Source organism: Larus michahellis, chromosome 8 (assembly GCF_964199755.1).
Source record: "Larus michahellis chromosome 8, bLarMic1.1, whole genome shotgun sequence".
Taxonomy (NCBI): domain Eukaryota; kingdom Metazoa; phylum Chordata; class Aves; order Charadriiformes; family Laridae; genus Larus; species Larus michahellis.
The window spans coordinates 37,844,015-37,855,285 of NC_133903.1; positions in this window are offsets into that span (position 1 = coordinate 37,844,015).

The window sequence follows — 11,271 nt, forward strand, 5'->3', positions numbered from 1 at the left end:
AACCCCCAAAGCATTAAACCAGTATCATTTTTCCTCTGGGCTTGTCAAAGCTGTCCTTATAATCTGTAGCGCGCCTTTTGAAAATTGTTGCTCACTTCTTAAGATAAATAAAAAGGTGACAAGTGTCATGCTACAGGCACAGTACTTAAAGGTTTAAGAAGTACTTTCTTCAAAGCTTACGTGCAAAAATACTTACCAGGTTTACATCACGGAGAGCGAACTGTCACTTGGGAAAACTGAACTGGTTCAGGCTCTAAAATATAGAAAAGAAAAAAAAAAGTGTTACTATCAGTAATAGGGGAAGGAACAGAGTTTCCCCTCTCTTTTCCTGATACAGTAAATTTGACTTTCAGTGTATCCTGTTTTCTCATTTTAAGCACCTTACTTTCAGCAGTACAGTACACACTTAAGATTTTATCTTGGAAGATGATATTCTGTACATTGGAACAACTTTTAAAAGGTATTTTGCTGGAGCTAAGTGTGTGCAAGTCTACTTTAGCATTTCACATTCATCTGGCCAAATGCAATTCTGCACACTGTTCCCCCGTAAAGCAACGTAAACACATCTGCCGTCCGTACACACACAGCGCCCTGTGCCCGGCTGCAGACGCGTACACAAAGAAGAAAGCTCAAAGAAAAGGAGAAATGCTCTGCAGACTGCGCAGCCTGAGGCTGGTGGAGCCAAGAGCAGCCCAGAGCAGCCAAGAGCAGCCCCTCGCGCTGCCGCAGGAGGAGACTCGCCCTCGGAAGCCTTTTCCTCAGCGTCGGATGGCAAAACCTCGCAGCAGCTACTCGGGTAGGGAACGGGGCGGGGGAGGGCGGAATTTTGCTGGACAGAAACAGCGGTTCCTGCTGTTAGGAAACAAGGGTCTAGAGGAATAGTCTGCTTTATGCAGAAAGCCATTAGAAATCGTCAGAAAACATTACGCAGAAAGTTACTGTCGTGGTGTTGCGAGGCCCTGTGGGGAAGCCAGCCGTTATAACCTGTCTGACAGGCTTAATAATCCTCGGCGTAAGTAGAGTCCCTTGATGTGGTCACATGTGAGTTCAGAACAGAGAGTTTTTGTGGGTTTTTTTAACCCAGATTATGTCTGACATTAAAAAACAGTTAATAGGTTAAGACTACGTGGGAAGGACTCTCTGTGCAGAACATACTTGGGTCCTTGAAAAGGACCCGGCTGAAGTAAATCTGATGCGTGTAAGGGCTTTTTTTCTCTGAACTGGAGTGAGGACTATCTTATCAGGACTTTCTGCACAGTTGTAGATAGTTTGGTAAATTGGAGATACGCTGGACTTTATTATGGCTAATGGTAGTTTATTTTAGATTAGTGCTCTCTGCACTGAATCTTGCTTTTTGTTTTGCAAGGGAAATAGAGTAGAGGGGAACAAGGACAGAGGCAGCCTCTTCCTCCGCTCCGGGTAAGGGCCAACAGCAGAGGATCAACGCCGCGAGGCGTAGAGAAGCATGAGAAGAGAAAGGCGATGAATGCTTCCATTCATGCGCCACATCCCGTGCCTGAATAGCCCGCTGGCCTGGCAGGGAGCAGACTCCTAGACCGCCTCCTCTGTAAACACGGCCGAGGCTCCAACCGCCCCGGGTCCACTCGCTGCTTCTGTTCAGAGCAAAGCAGAACGTAGCCCATCCTCATCCTGCTCGAGATCTCCACCTCAGTGAAAGCATCTCTGGCTGCTCGGTTCCTCCCTTAGAGCCCTGCCCAGGGCGGGGTTTGGGGTTTTGGTGCGCTGTCAAACTGCGGGTTCATAAACTTCGTGAGTCTGCCTTTGAACACCGGGGAGTTCCAGGAATTTTCTTCTATCTGTCACATGGCAAGGACTACTGCTAAAGGAAATCGCTTGCCTGTTCAGACTTGTAACCTCCCATGTAAACGCTCTGAAGGTAACGGTAGGTTTCTTCACAAGAGGCTGTTCTGAAAAACTGAACGGCTTCAGGCCATCTGATGTGGAGGAATCTCATTTTCAAGGACTTGGGAAGACTTTTTCCCCTTTTACTTCACTACCAGCCTTCTGGGGGACCAGAGCCCAGCGAATCTCTGCCTGTGCTCTCCCCACAGCATGTCTCGTTTGGTCAGCCTGGGAAACCCAGGTTAAAATAGTGCATGTAAAGTGGTTTTTAATCCAGATAATCAGCTATGAGAGAGTGGGACGGCCCCCATTTCCTTATACTTGTTGCTATTTCCTTAACTGGTTACTGGCTCAGGTGCCAACTTGAGTTAAGGACAGTTATTTTTCGGCAGTTTATAATAATCAGTAAGTGAAAACATGGATTAGAAATGGCCCAGAAGTCTGTAAAGTTGAAGCGGCTGGAACTACTCAGGAGAGCTCAGAAATGGAAAGATCGCAACCCTGACCAAAGCCTTCAACAAAACGCTGCATCGCAACCGTAGGGGACGGACCACAGAAAGAGTTCCTGGCTTCAATTCTCTTAAAGGAAGTTTTGTTATCAACTAGATTGACTTTTCCTTGAAAAGGTTATCTCAGTAACTGCTAGTTCTCTCCAAAAGCACGATGGAGCCCAAGTAAACCAGCGTTTTGTTATTGAGTAGCTCTTATCTTTTGTTTGTTGCAGTAGGTGGGTACAACCAAGCTGTCATTGTTCTAGGGGAAAATGGCATTCTTCTTGCTCCCGCATGGAACAGAAAACGCTGCTCCCAGGGTCTGTCCAAAGACTTAAAGGTCGCTGACTGGATTCCTTATGTTTAGATTCTTGGATTTTGCTCTGTGTCATTCTTTCCCTTAAATATTAACATTGAGGCAAACACGTTTGCGTTGTGTATATGAGGGACGTTTGGAGCGAAATACATTACCTCTTTTTTCTCCATTTCCAAAAGAGTAAAATATAATACCTTACGGATTTAAAGCAAAATAAGGAGGAAATATATTCTTAAAGGAAACAAATATGACTTTATGGAAATATCATCATCAAAATTGGCAAAGATTCAAGAGAGAACAAAAGGCATCCAAGATTTCTTCCCCAAGTCCTAGCCTGGAAGCTAAATTTTAAATGAGTTTTAGTTATCAGATTGTTTTATCTCGATATGCATTAGTTGACAAATATTAAGTATTCAGAGTTGCTTCTCTTTTGACCTGGTTGTCTTGTAATGGACAGTATATATTGCATGTACATTAAAAAACAGGTTAACTTTATTTTAGGGAAGGAGGAAGGGAAGATAAAAGAGTAGCGCCAGTTGGACTGTAATAAAATAACTGTATGAGAAGGCTGACTCTTGATAAAAACAGCTTAGAAGATTATTTCCAAGTTATGCCAGAAGAAAGCTAAACAGACTGATCTGAAAGCTAAACAGACTGATCTACTTTCAGCCAATTAACCAAATTTCTTACAACTCCGCAGCGACCGTTCCAATGACCATAAAGTTCTGCCATTCTGTGACATTTTGCAAGCCATTAGGGATTTCTGGGGACAGTAGTCAAAGTCTCAAAAGTAACTTCTAAAGTTGTACTCACACATTTGTGCAGACACCTGTTTTTCATGCAAAAACACCCTGTCCTAACAGATGACAGTTCATGCCTTGAAAAAAAAGTGTGCTGTATACAGATAGCACATAGACCATTGTAGAGCTACGAATGCAAATCACGTTTGCAAAGCAAAAAGATCCTTTTATATCTGTGCAAGGGGCCACAGAGCATAAACAAACCCGGTGAGACCATCTTTCCCATCCTTTTTCTACCCCCAAAATGAGCTTATCAGCGTGCCTTAGCCAATGCGCTATCACGGATTGCATCCAAGCAGCAGCCTGTTTTCCCGGGACAGGGGAGCAAGGAGGCTGTCTGTGTGGGGGAGCATCTCAGAGATGGTTAGGCAGCGGCACTTGCACAAAAACCTTTGCTTGGTTCAGTGCCAAGTGGCGCAACCCAATCCACCACATCTTTGCCCCACGCTTCAGTCCTTGGCAAATAGCGCAAAAGGCTTGCTGTCCCCATTTCTCTCTGAGGACTGCGTCTCCTGCGTCTTCGTGATGGAAGTGAAGGGTTTTAACAGATCCTCGCTAGGTGTCTTCAGGGTTGCTCAAACATTGCATGCACAGTACTTGCATTTCCCTTCAAATCATGTTTGCCTTGCCTTTCCCCTCTACTGATCCCACTTGAAACCAAGTCAGCGTGGTGGGCTGTGGACTTAATGGTACCGCAGCAGATACAAGCTGCTGGTCTCACACTGCTTTTATTTCTTCTTTAAAGGATCTTTTTATCTCCCAGGCGGAGGCAGTGGGAATGAACACCAGCATACAAGGACTGTAGCCATGGCCATCACACTTCACTTCTGGTAGTTCGCAGTGGTGCGCTTAGTAAAAGCCTGACTACTACTAGGTCATGCTTATCATAAATGTTGAAGCTTTAAAAGTCACTTTTTTCCTTTGATTTGAAATTTACTGTGCAAATCAGGAACATACATTTTTATCTAACATTGGCTGTTTTAAGAATTATAGCAGGGATAAGCAAAAAAGTTATCTTCATAAACATTTTCAACAACGGATTGCAATACCCCTCTCAACCTTGTCTAGATCAGAGCTGATGACGTTAATATTGCCCCTGTAATGCCTCCACTGTTAGTGTGGACAAGGGCAGAGTTTTCCCCTCCAGTCAAGCAAGGGACATCGACAGCCATGCTGTATGTAAGAGCTTTGGTCACCAAGGTACGTGTCAGAGACTTACCAGCGCCAGAAATAAATCATACAACCCTTAATCTGCATTTTGAGACTGACTCCGGCAAACTAGTTCATGGAAGCGATTATGAACTGGTTGTTGGATGCGGTGTTTAAGACAACCATTCCCTGGGACATTAGTTGCTAATTATCCTTTCAGCAAAAATAGTCTTCCATTCATTAGTAATGCTATGTGATTGAAGGACAGCTTACGTGTGATGAACACCCAAAAGTCATTTAACTGAAGCTTATTTAATTGTCAGTAAAGTAGCGCACTGGGAGCGTGGTGTGTGTATTATGGGACAGAAAAACACAGTTCAGAAATTTTACAGCAGAAAATGAGAGCTTTCAAAAAAAAAAAAACAATGTACACTTAAAGAAAACCGAGTTGTATTCTTGTACTAGATCTGACAGCCACAGAAGTTGGAAAACTGCTAGTACTGGTGACCGCGAGGCAGAGCACAAGCCCGCGCTGTGTAAGGTGTTTGGAGCAGCTCCCTGGCTCTCAGCCACCCCTTGGGCTTCCCCCCCTTTTGCTGGTGTAAATAAACTGCACCAATAAACACCTGGCTGTTCTGGGAGGTGGGTGAGGCTCTAGGAGAGCAATCATCCAGCCCTTCCGGTTGTTTGCGGCACAATTTGAACCTAGAACTTTCTGAAACTTGGATGCAACTCTTTTTAATCACCGTTCTTCCTTATAGCGTAATGATAGTCTCCTGACCCACACTGTTGAAATCAATAGGAAGTACTTTGAGGCAGAGGTCATCTCGCAGAAGGCAGCTTCATAAGGGACAGGATTTTGCACGAGAGTTTAACAAAATCAGTAGCTTCCACTGCAATAGCTTTGGACAACATTTTTCATCTGCGTGGCTGTTTCACGCTGCAATGGTAATGGAAAAGGAGGAGAGAGTGATAGGGGGTACAAGAAGATCGACCTTTGTTGACATGCTTATTTAAACTCAGGTGACTGTTCTGCACAGTGTGAAATTTCACATTTAGTATTTCCTATATCTTTTTTGATGCCTCACTCAAAAAATTTTTAACGTGTTTTATAATCCAGTTAATGGGTCAGACAGAAATACGCATGCAACAGAAATAAGCAGCTTCCCATTTAGCTGTGCCCATGCCAGGCTTTAATCATGCACGTATCTATAAAAAGATGGATTTGTTGATTGATGACATCAGTTTTACACATACCTTTTGTTATCTTTGCTCATGCCTGAGGAACAAAGCTAAACAAAATGTTTGTGTTTGTTATTCTCTAACCAGAGAGAGACTGGGGGCAACAATAATATTTAACAAACAAAAATGGGGGAAGTGAGGGCTCACTGCAAGCAATGTTTCATGTTTCAAACAAGTTATAGCACTTCGTCAATTAAGATATTATGCATATTAAACAAGTCTATTGTAAATTGATGCTTCATGGATGGTAGCACAGACAGTCCTGTATTACCAGATCTTTGTTACTGTTCCACCCAGAATGTCTCATTTCGGGTTTGGAGGGCTTTTTTGGTTTGTTTTTTTTTGGGGGGGTGGGGGACATAGGAAGAGGTGTGCGGTGTTTTTGTTCTTTTTTCTATAGAAATCGGGTATTCCTGACTAGGCAATGAGGTGACCTTCTGGACAGTACTGGATTTAGACAGGTGCTCAAAGAGATTCTGTATAAACTTCAGAAAGAGAGAAAGAAAGAGAATATTCATAGATAAAGTTCTCCTTGCACTATGCAGCAGATAATTTTAAAAGGAGCCCATAAGACAACGTTTTTTATATTGAAGAAGTATCTTAAACCATGCAGTGAAGTTGTTGTGCATAATCCTGCCCCTTCTACGCATTGGTGCGCATAAGTTCTTAAAAATCAATAAAACTCCTCTGCTCGGTTTAAGAAAGAGTGGGTATTTGTAATGTTATATCAACACTCAGATCTGCTCAGTTAGCATTACTGTAAATTCTACTTTCAGCTGCCAGTAGTTTGGCAATTAGTGTTTCCTGCTTTATTGTTACACAGTGCAATTGAACTCTGCTGCTTTTCATTTATGATCCAGCTTGGGATGTCAGCTGACACCAGAATGAATGTCCTAACCTCCAATGCAGTGGCTCAAAGGATATCTCCACAACGTTCACTGCCAAGATGAAGTCCAGAAATTATTATTCAGCAGCAGTAAACAGGGCCTGTTTTTGCAGGGAACCGTTCGTAAAAAAGCAAGCATGACAGCTGGGAATCACGGTTAATGTTCTTTTTATACGCACGCTGAAAAGCAAAATATTAGAAGTAATGCTGCAGTATTTTTAAAGAAGCACTTAAGTGGTATCTTAACAGCTCTACATTAATATCTGTAATAATTCCTTAGAAAGGTAACCTGGCTGCAAAAGGGTATGCTAAGTCAGATTTTGCAGTGTAGTAAGATACAAAAATCGATACCTTCAAAAATCGTTGGTTTAGGGACCTCCGCTCTTCTGTCACTTGCGGACAGCAGAAGTTGGCCACCGACAAGCAAAGGTGGTTATCTCACAGCACAGTCACAACTCTAGATAATTCCTGAAGAATCTTCATTTAACTTTTTCCTTGAATAACAAGAACAGGGGTAGAATAGGAAGGCTGAGGAAATACAAAGAGCTCTGCTTCCATGTAAACTACCACTTTAGGAAAGACTGAACAGATAATTCTGAGAGCAAAGAAAGTATTACTGCTGCCTTGCCCCTCTCCCGCCACCTTTTTCCACCTGGTTCTTTCAGGTTTACTGAAGATTCAGAATATGTAACACACAGCAATCAAGGTTTTATACTGTGTAGGCTGAATTTACTGCTGGTCTGTAACACTGAACTGTGCTGGCTGTGATGCAATGAATATTTGTGGAATACCATGCTCATTTGCCAAGCTTTTCCTCTGAAGAAAGTATATTATATCGTGCAGATACAAAATAAAGTTGTCTTTGTTTACTTACAGTTTTTAAGCCCCCATAACAAGAATCTTCCTTTGTGTTTAAAGGTAAACATTACCAGTACTTTCTACTTGCGTGCAGCTCTCCCTCTGCCCCACGCACCCCCCTTTTGGAGATCAGGCAACAGACAAAACACATGAGAACGGCAGGGACGGAACAGCACCGTCCCTAAGACGGCGTCTGCTGCCGAGTGAGCACACGCAAAGTGCACCACAGTCACATCACTCAAACTTAAGCAAATAACTGCTTTAAATATTAAATCTTTGTTTCAGTTTGGGAGAAAAAAAAAAAGAGACTTCTCCACCAAAAAAAAAAAAAACCAAACCCAAACCCCAAAACAAAAATACCCCACACTCAACATCTTTTCAAAATTCTGAAGTTTTATGGGATACAATACAAGCATAAAATGGACAAGATTAATGATCTGGGATAAAGCCGCTAAAAACCTCAGGATTCCATATTCTGGTACAGTCTCAGTTATCAGCTATTCCTAATTCCCTTCTCTTCCCCCCTGAGTCTGAATCACATCCTCTGACATCTACTGAAGTACATTAGCAGTGACAGGGGTTATTCGAAACTTCTCTTATCCAAACAGATTTGGGATCCTCACTATTGTAACAGCCGAGTCCCCACAGGTGGTAGCCAGCCTCTGGCTAAACGCCCCTGTATCTCAGCTAGTCACTCACCGCGCGCAACGCTCGGCAGCCTTTGCACCATTTCGGTCCCAAATCACCCTGTGAGGGACTCTGAATATCACTTCATTGTTTTGCTCTTGAAGTGACCTTAACTTCTAACTAAAGCTTTACCAAGAATGATAATGAACTAGAATTAACAAAGAGGCGAAAAACCCACCACATTTTCTCTAGCTTGTAAGAATACCACGTCAGAGGCAGGGAATATTTCTGATGAGGTCTCACTTAGAAAATACTGCCTAGATAATTAAAATCGGAAGAAGTCACAGAATTAGGCAGCAAGGAGAAGGTTTCTGTTCCTTTTTTCTATATTCAGATTTCGACTATTGTCTATTACTGGACAATTAACCAGAGTTTTACAATATCAGCACTGCTCAAGCACAGTCTTATTTCAATAAGTAAACATGAAGATTTTAACCATCAGAAGACAGACCTATTCACAAGTCAATATGTTTTAATTATTTTCTGTTTGGTATCCAAATAAATAAGTTTGAATAATGCAACATGAAGTTGCATAAAAAGTTACCACAAACTATTTTAAATCAGTTTCATTCTGAAGTTATTATCGGGGAACACAATGGCAGATGAAGAGAAAAATTGGTGGAACACACCGTTCCTTGAAAGATGTGAATTTGTCCAGACCCTGTTAAGAGTCACACTCAAACAGAAGCAACGAGAACGTGCTCAAGCGGCACAAAAATCAAGTTTTGGGACTCAGGGAGGGAGATGAAGTGTTCAAATCAATCTCAGATCATGCTGAGTGGGCATCAGCCAAATGGTGAATGTAACACCCTCTGTCCACATCCCGGAGAGCCAGAAATTGCCTCTTCAAAATAAATGCCCGTCCCCTGCTCCCTGCCACTGGGAGGAAAAATTCTGGTGAATGCTGGTGGGTGGGTCCAGGCCTCAGCTCTCCGGCACCCAGGGCTGCCGAGGAAGCAGCACGGTGAACTTCAGGAGCAGCAGTGCGACTGATGGGAAGTTTTAAGAAAAGCCATCAGAAGCAAAATAATTAAGAAGGAAAAAGGCACCTTTATTAAGGGGTCTAGTGTTCTCTTTAACAGGAGCACAAAGATGCAGTGCCAAGTTATTTGCCTTCCAAAGTCTGCCTTCAGTAGAGACATGAAACCTGAGTTATTTTTTTTTCCCCTTTGCAAGCATGAAAGAAAACAAAGGAGAAGGAGGAAGCCACCCAAGTCTCATCTCCCTCACAAGGAACAGTTCTGCTAACACACACTGTCCCTGCAGGCATTTCCTTTGTGTCTTTTGCTGTGTTGTTCTGGTAGGTAAACATCACTGTGAAATAAAACCGATGGCTGTTAATATTTGGCTTGTTGACGGACAGAATCGAGCACTTCAGTACATGTATGCTGGTGGCACAGGGTGTCTGCTAATGTTTTAGGTGCTGCTGATGGAGAAGTGAAGCCTACCAAATCAGAGGGAGAAATGACTCTCTCACCTACCTGCTGCAAGCCAACAAACTTACTTGCTGTTATGATTCTTGAGGAAGAAAATTGTGAAATATGTCAGGCATTTTGATTGCACAGCAAGCAATCCGAAGTCCTTTGTTGACTTCGGCCTGTGTACTGGTTTTAGCAAGTTAAAAACCAATAGCAGCAGCAAGCCTTTCACTCAGTCGGGGCAGACGAGGGGGGTGGCACATGACAACGCAGGATCCCCATCACTAATCAGGTTCCAGGTAAGGTGGGTTTTTTGGGGGTTTTTTTGTTTTTTTTGTTTGGTTGGTTGGTTTTTTTTTTTTAATATTAGCTTTATCTAAGAACATACTTTGGCATTCAACTATTCTCTAGCTATACCCCCACTGATAAGAATGCAACTATCACATTTTAAGGGAAGGTCATGAATCCCAAATAAAAAAGCACAAGAGTCCGCCTTAAGCTTATTTATCAACAGCTAGCACCACCAGATAACAAAAAACCCCTCTATTTTCATAAGAGGATGCAGGACAGAAGACGACATCAATGTTAGAATCAATGAAAAAGTGATGGATTAAGAAGCAAGCATTTAGGTATTTTAACAATCTGAATATATTCTTTTGTTTTAAATAAAGCTTAATCTCTACAAACACAAACGTTTAGATAAGCGTTTCACTTCAGCAAGTTGTTTTATCTTGAATGTGAGTAACATTTATGTCCTTAAAAATTAGACACAAAGGGGAGTTTTTCCCAAAAATAAGACCTGGGCTCGCAGTCTCACAACTGCCAGAACTGATACTTAAAATCCCTTCTCAAATCAGGGATTTCCACCGCCACCCCCTTTCAAGAAAAGTCTGGGTTTATATTTCTTTTTTTTTTTCCCCTCTACTGCAGTATTTTAGGTTTAGTCCTATGCAATTCTCTGAGCATTTTGGCATCATGTGCATCTCTGAAGACATCTCCATATAAGGGAATTTACTCAAGCAATATTGGGAAAACACAGATAGCAGATAATAATTCCATCAAGGCTGAATTTGGCCCCATGATTCAGTTTGTGGTATTTGTAAGAAGTCCGTGAACTTAGTTTTTCCAGATGTTGATTTTTAAGACACTTGTAAGCCTGCCTTTTAGGTAGAATTAATGACTGCCAAGAAAACGTTGTCTTCTGTAGTCTGGTACAGAGGAGTGGGCTACAAACACCTCATAGCGCCCGTAATTGTTCTACAAGGCAAGAGGATCTCTCATGGGATGAGAGGAGTCTGTTAAAGTAGTCGGGAAGCAATACAGCACACATACAGCATGGCACGTTTAATTAAAGTACCGAGGGCAGTACTGCATACCTGCAAAATCTTCCAACATAATTAGCAGTATGAGCACAGCAATGTTTTTAGTAGGCATTTGAGGTAACACATGAACAGATGTTATACAAACTTACCTACGACACTGATTATTTTCAAAAGGAATCCTAGTAAATGAAAGAGCAAGGACAGTTTTCGGCACTGCTAAGGCTCACCATTGGCTCTTC